Source organism: Tachyglossus aculeatus, chromosome X4, assembly GCF_015852505.1.
Source record: "Tachyglossus aculeatus isolate mTacAcu1 chromosome X4, mTacAcu1.pri, whole genome shotgun sequence".
Lineage (NCBI taxonomy): Eukaryota > Metazoa > Chordata > Mammalia > Monotremata > Tachyglossidae > Tachyglossus > Tachyglossus aculeatus.
The window spans coordinates 10211939-10218047 of NC_052098.1; positions in this window are offsets into that span (position 1 = coordinate 10211939).

Below are 6109 nucleotides of genomic sequence, written 5' to 3' on the forward strand. Positions count from 1 at the left end.
CGCTAACAAATGTGAAATCATCTTTGACACCCTACATTATTCATTCTCATATTTTGCCTGTCCCCAAGTCCTAATAATGCTTCTTAAATTATACTTCCCAGGTTTGTTTGTTCCCCTCTCTCTCTTTTTTTTAAAATGGTATTTTTGTGTACTTCCTTCTACAGCCCAGCCCGCACACTCTGCTCCTCTGCCGCTAATCTCCTCACTGTGCCTCGTTCTCACCTGTCCCGCCGTCGACCCCCGGCCCACGTCATCCCCCTGGCCTGGAATGCCCTCCCACCCAACATCCGCCAAGCTAGCTCTCTTCCTCCCTTCAAGGCCCTACTGAGAGCTCACCTCCTTCAGGAGGCCTTCCCAGACTGAGCCCCCTCCTTCCTCTCCCCCCTCCATCCCCCCTGCCTTACCTCCTTCCCTTCCCCACAGCACCTGTATATATGTATATATGTTTGTACATATTTATTACTCTATTTTACTTGTACATATCTATTCTATTTATTTTATTTTGTTAATATATTTGGTTTTGTTCTCTGTCTCCCCCTTCCAGACTGTGAGCCCACTGTTGGGTAGGGACCGTCTCTATATGTTGCCAGCTTGTACTTCCCAAGTGCTTAGTACAGTGCTCTGCACACAGTAAACACTCAATAAATACGATTGATCGATTGATTGAAGCAATTACTACACACCAGGCACTATTCTAAGCACTAGAATAGGGTAGATTCTCCCCCTTCTAGACTGTGAGCCCGTTGTTGGGTAGGGACCATCTCTATATGTTGCCAACTTGTACTTCCCAAGCACTTAGTACAGTGCTCTGCACACAGTAAGTGCTCAATAAATACGATTAAATGAATGAATGAATGAAGACAAACTAATCAGGCTGGATACAGCCCATGTCCCACATGAGGCTCACAGTCTTAATCCCCATTTTTACAGATGAGGTAATTTAGGCACAGAGTAGTGAAGTGACTTGCCCAGGGTCACACAGCAGACAAGTGGTGGAACCTAAATTAGGACCCAGGTCCTTCTCTCGGTTCCCATGACCACAACTCTGGACTGTAAGGCCGTGGCGGGCAGGGATTGTATCTCTTTATTGCTGAATTGTACTTTCCAAGCACTTAGTACAGGGCTCTACACACAGTAAATGCTCAATAAATATGATTGAACGAATGAATGAATGAATGAATGAATGAATGAATGAATTCTGGACTTTTGCAGCAGCTCTCTGGGTAGATTCCCTCACCTATGGCTTTTCTCTACTTCAGCTTACTCTCTACACAGCAGAAAAATCTCCTCCCTCAAGTTTTGTTCTTACTGTGCCTTGCCTCTTCTCAGAAGACTAGTGGCTCTTAGTTGCCTTCGTTAACTCAAAGATCATAGGCTTAAAGACTCCTCTCCAACTGCCCCTCCCCTTTTCTAAATTGCCCTCATCTTCTGCTCCATCCCTGATCATGGTCTCCAGCCCAGTTCTGCCAACTTTTCTCTCTCCCACCCTAGTGTTCATTCCCCCTGCATACAGCACCCTCTCCCTCCTTTTCATCACGCCCCTCCCCTTCTTCAAAGCTACCTCCTCCACAAAACCTTGCCAAATGAACCTGCCAAACACCGACGATTCTATCTAACACTTCAGGTTTTGTATACCTGTGACTTTACCACAGGTTTTCAGCCCCGTAACCCGGCCAAAAGATCCCAGAAGTCACAATAAGAGCGCCTGGATCCCGGTCAGACTCCTCTGGGTTCTAAAGCCCTCCAGTCCACTGTTCTTCCATAGCAGGTTGGGGACCTTTCTTTCTCAGGGCTCTCCTAGTCTCTGCACCTCTATTGCTGCCACCACCCTACAGCGGAGGCTCAGGTATCTCCCTGAAGGTGAAAGGGTCATCAGGAACCAGCCTAGCACCCCTTCCTGGGGCTGGCTGTAGGAAGCCTGCAGACGAATATTCCTTCCCGGATCCGTGCCTATGCCTTCCCAGGTCCACATGTCTCCCCAGCTCCGGGAGCTTCTCCTCCAGCCCCCATAGCAGGCAGACACACCAAGATCTGAAATCTCAACAATATTTAATAGGATCTTTACAAGGTAACAAATATAAACCCAGTTCAAACCACCTTTCCCCGGATTTATTAGCCTCCCCACTCCCCAGGACGCTTTGTACTTCCCTGTAGGCACCCTGGGGCTCATGTACCTCTCCCATTCAGGCTCAGGGGCATCACCCCTCCAGAATCCTAGCCACTAGACTCCAAACCTCCGGGAATTCTCTCTGATCCTTCCCTCTGCCCTGGGTTCATCCAAGGTCCACTGCAAGAGCCTCCCGATGTCTTGCTCTCAATCGATTAATTAATCTGTCATATTTAGTGAGTGCTTACTGTGTGCAGACCACTGGACTAAGCGCTTGGCAGAGTACAGTATTACAGAGTTTGTAAACACGTTCTCTCCAGGCACACAGGTTGCTAAGAAGCAGCGTGCCTCAGTGGAAAGAGCCTGGGCTTTGGAGTCAGAGGTCATGAGTTCGAATCCTGGCTCCGCCAACTGTCAGCTGTGTGACTTTGGGCAAGTCACTTCACTTCTCTGGGCCTCAGTTCCTTCATCTGTAAAATGGGGATGAAGACTGTGAGACCCCTGTGGGACAACCTCATCACCTTGTAACCTCCCCAGTGCTTAGAACAGTGCTTTGCACATAGTAAGCACTTAGTAAATGCCATTAGAAGCAGCGTGGCTTAGTGGAAAGAGCACGGGCTTGGGAGTCAGAGGTCATGGGTTCTAATCCCAGCTCTGCCACTTGTCAGCTGTGTGACTTTGGACAAGTCACTTCACTTCTCTGTGTCTCAGTTGCCTCATCTGTAAAATGGGGATTAAGACTGTAAACCCCATGGGACAACCTGATTACCTTGTATCTACCCCAGCACTTAGAACAGTGCTTGGCACATAGTAAGTGCTTAAAAAATACAAATACCACCACCAACCTCTCACCAACAAGATGGCTGAGGGTCTTCCCTTTCCCCCAACCTTGCCCCTTTACTTCCTCCTCAATCCTTCTGTCTGGCTTGACTGAGAATTTAAATTTCCCTCAGGGGTGGGCACCACTGGAGTGACTCCCAGTGATTCCTTTCCCCTCTTTTAAGTGTGGGAGCAAATGGAATGGTCATCACAAGACCTCTGTAAAGTATATATGAAGCGTTCAGGTTCCTAGGGTTTTATGTACCCCTTTGCTTCTGTTACTTTCATTATAGGTTCTGGATTTGGGTTTTTCCCATCCCCCTCTGAGTCGAAGCTCCACGAGGGCAGGGATGGGGTCTCTCTTTGTCTTCGCAACACAGTACTCCGCTTACAAGAAGGGCTCCAAAAGCACTGCTGATTGCCAACTCAATCATCTCATTGGACTTTCAGGAGGAACACAATTCTCCAGAGACATGTCAAATCACGCCTTGATTTTCTACAATATCAGCACAGCCTTAGTTTCCCAGAGAATACCACAGGCTGCCCAGTAGAAAGGCACTCCCTAAAAGAGAAGGCTTCTTGAGGCCACTATTCCAATTCAAAACACTGCATTTTAACTTCACATCGACGGGAACTTGCATAACTCCCAAATGAAAGGTGTCACTTGTTTTCATTTTCCTTTTGGCTGGAATAGATGGAAACTCTCCCCTGACTTTTACCTTATTCTATTTCTGAATGTGCCTTTGTTACTACGATCCGATCTGTCCCTTGTGGTTTGATAGTATCGTGCTTCCCCTTAAACTGGCTGACATTTTTGACAAGATGTGCTAGCGTTAAGTTTCTGATCTCGATCTATATTACTTCTGAGGCACTTAAAAGTGTTTGGTGTCCTAAGCATTCACTTCTAGGTGCTGATCATGTTCTGTATTCATCATTAAGTGCTGGGAATATGAGCCAAACTTGTTCTGTTTTCTTCAGCTGTTGGCAGGTGAATTAGTCCACTCTGGAGAAAGAAAATGACATAACAAATATTGGAAGCTGTTTTTCAGATCCATTAATTAAGTGCCCACTGAATAATAATAATAATAATGATGATGGAATTTGTAAAGCACTTCCTATGTGCAAAGCACTGTTCTAACTGCTGGGGTAGATACAAGGTGAGCAGGGTGTCCCACGTGGGGCTCACAGGCTTCATCCCCATTTTACAGATGAGGTCACTGAAGCCCAGAGATGTGAAGTGACTTGCCCAAAGTCACGCAGCTGACAGTTGGCGGAGCCGGGATTAGAACCCATGACCTCTGACTCCCAAGCCTGTGCTCCTTCCACTGAGCCACGCTGCTTCTCAAGGTTTTCATCTGGTTCTAATCACCTATGATATGAGAAAAACATCTAATTAATGATTGATGACACTGAAACCACCATGAATGGAAGTGGTAGCCCTTTCTCTTTATACTTCAGTGATTCTCTGCTCCAGTAATGATGCTTTAGGTTGCATGTAATACTCAGACCCCGAGGGAGGACTAAAGGAATTTTCTTTTCGATTATAAATGGTAATACTTCGGTTCGTCTTTTTCCTTCCCCAAATGTGTGCGTTCATCGTTTCACTGTTTTGCCCACTGCTATTGTTATATTGTTATATAGAGAAGCAGTGTGGCTCAGTGGAAAGAGCACGGGCTTTGGAGTCAGAGGTCATTGGTTCAAATCCCGGCTCTGCCACTTGTCAGCTGTGTGGCTTCGGGCAAGTCACTTAACTTCTCTGTGCCTCAGTTATCTCATCTGTAAAATGGGGATGAAGACTGTGAGCCCCACGTGGGACAACCTGATCACCTTGTAACCTCCCCAGCACTGAGAACAGTGCTTTGCACATAGTAAGTGCTTAATAAATGCCATCATCATTATTATTATTATATTGTAGATAACAAGCTCTTAGTACAGTGCTCTGCACACAATAAGCGCTCAATAAATACGACTGAATGAACGAATGCTCACAAGTTGTGGGGTAACACACATAGCCTGGTCCTTCTCCCCAACCCAAAATAATGGGTTCAGGTCAGAATACCAGCAGGAGAGGGAGAACTCCCGGAGTTCTACGAGTGCACTCAGCGGGAGTCCATAAAATTGAAGAGCATCTCACAGTGCCTAACCTAGGGAGGTAAAGGTGAAGCTAACAGGTCAGGCGTCAGAGATGCTGAAACTGGACTCAGAAGGATCACTTCTAGGTCAAGTGGCAGCTCAGATCAGAGAGCTGAGGAGAACAGAGAGATGTGGGTTGGTGGTACCAAGCTAGTGCCAGGACACCAGTGTCCATGCCTGTTAGGGCATAAATGTAGTGCTGCTTTTCCCCCAGAAAGAAAAATCTCCCTAAGACAAAAGAATACTACTAATAGTAGGGTATTAGTTAATTAAGTCCTTACTACTTTACTAACAAGGTACTAAATACAAGAGAATCAGGTCAGATCCAATCCCTGCCCCTCATGGGGCGCCCATTCTAAGTAGGAGGGAGAGCAGGCATTGAATCCCAATTTTACAGGAGAAAGCTGAGGCCCAGAGAAGTTAAATCATTTACCCAAAGTCACACAGCAGACAAGTGGCGGTGCCAGGATTAGAACCCAGTTCCACTGACTCCCAGGCCTGTGTTCTTTCCACTAGGTCACACTGCTGCTCTCATATATTAAAAAATATAAAGTAACATCCAGTTGTTCTGGTGTCCTCCTGTCCCGCATCTAGAGGGGCAGCAGTGTGGCTCAGTGGAAAGAGCGCATTCTAATCCCGGCTCTGCCACTTATCAGCTGGGTGACTTGGGGCAAGTCACTTCACTCTCTGTGCCTCAGTTACCTCATCTGGAAAATGGGGATTAAGACTGTGAGCCCCACATAGGACAACCCGATCACCTTGTATCTCCCCCAGTGCTTAGAACAGTGCTTGGTACATAGTAAGCACTTAAATACCAAAGTTATTCTTATTATTAAAGCCAAATTAACCCATTTGGGAGAGAAAAAGTCAATTCTTTCCCTGCAGCCTGGAAGTAGTAGGATGCGATTAATTTTGAAAAGTCACAAAAATAGTTGTGGACAGAGGCTCTGCACCTCATATTTATAAGCATTACAGTCATACGGTTATCAAACCTAGTAAATTAGTATTTTCCTTTCTTTCTTTCTTGACCACTACCACTAGCAAAGATAT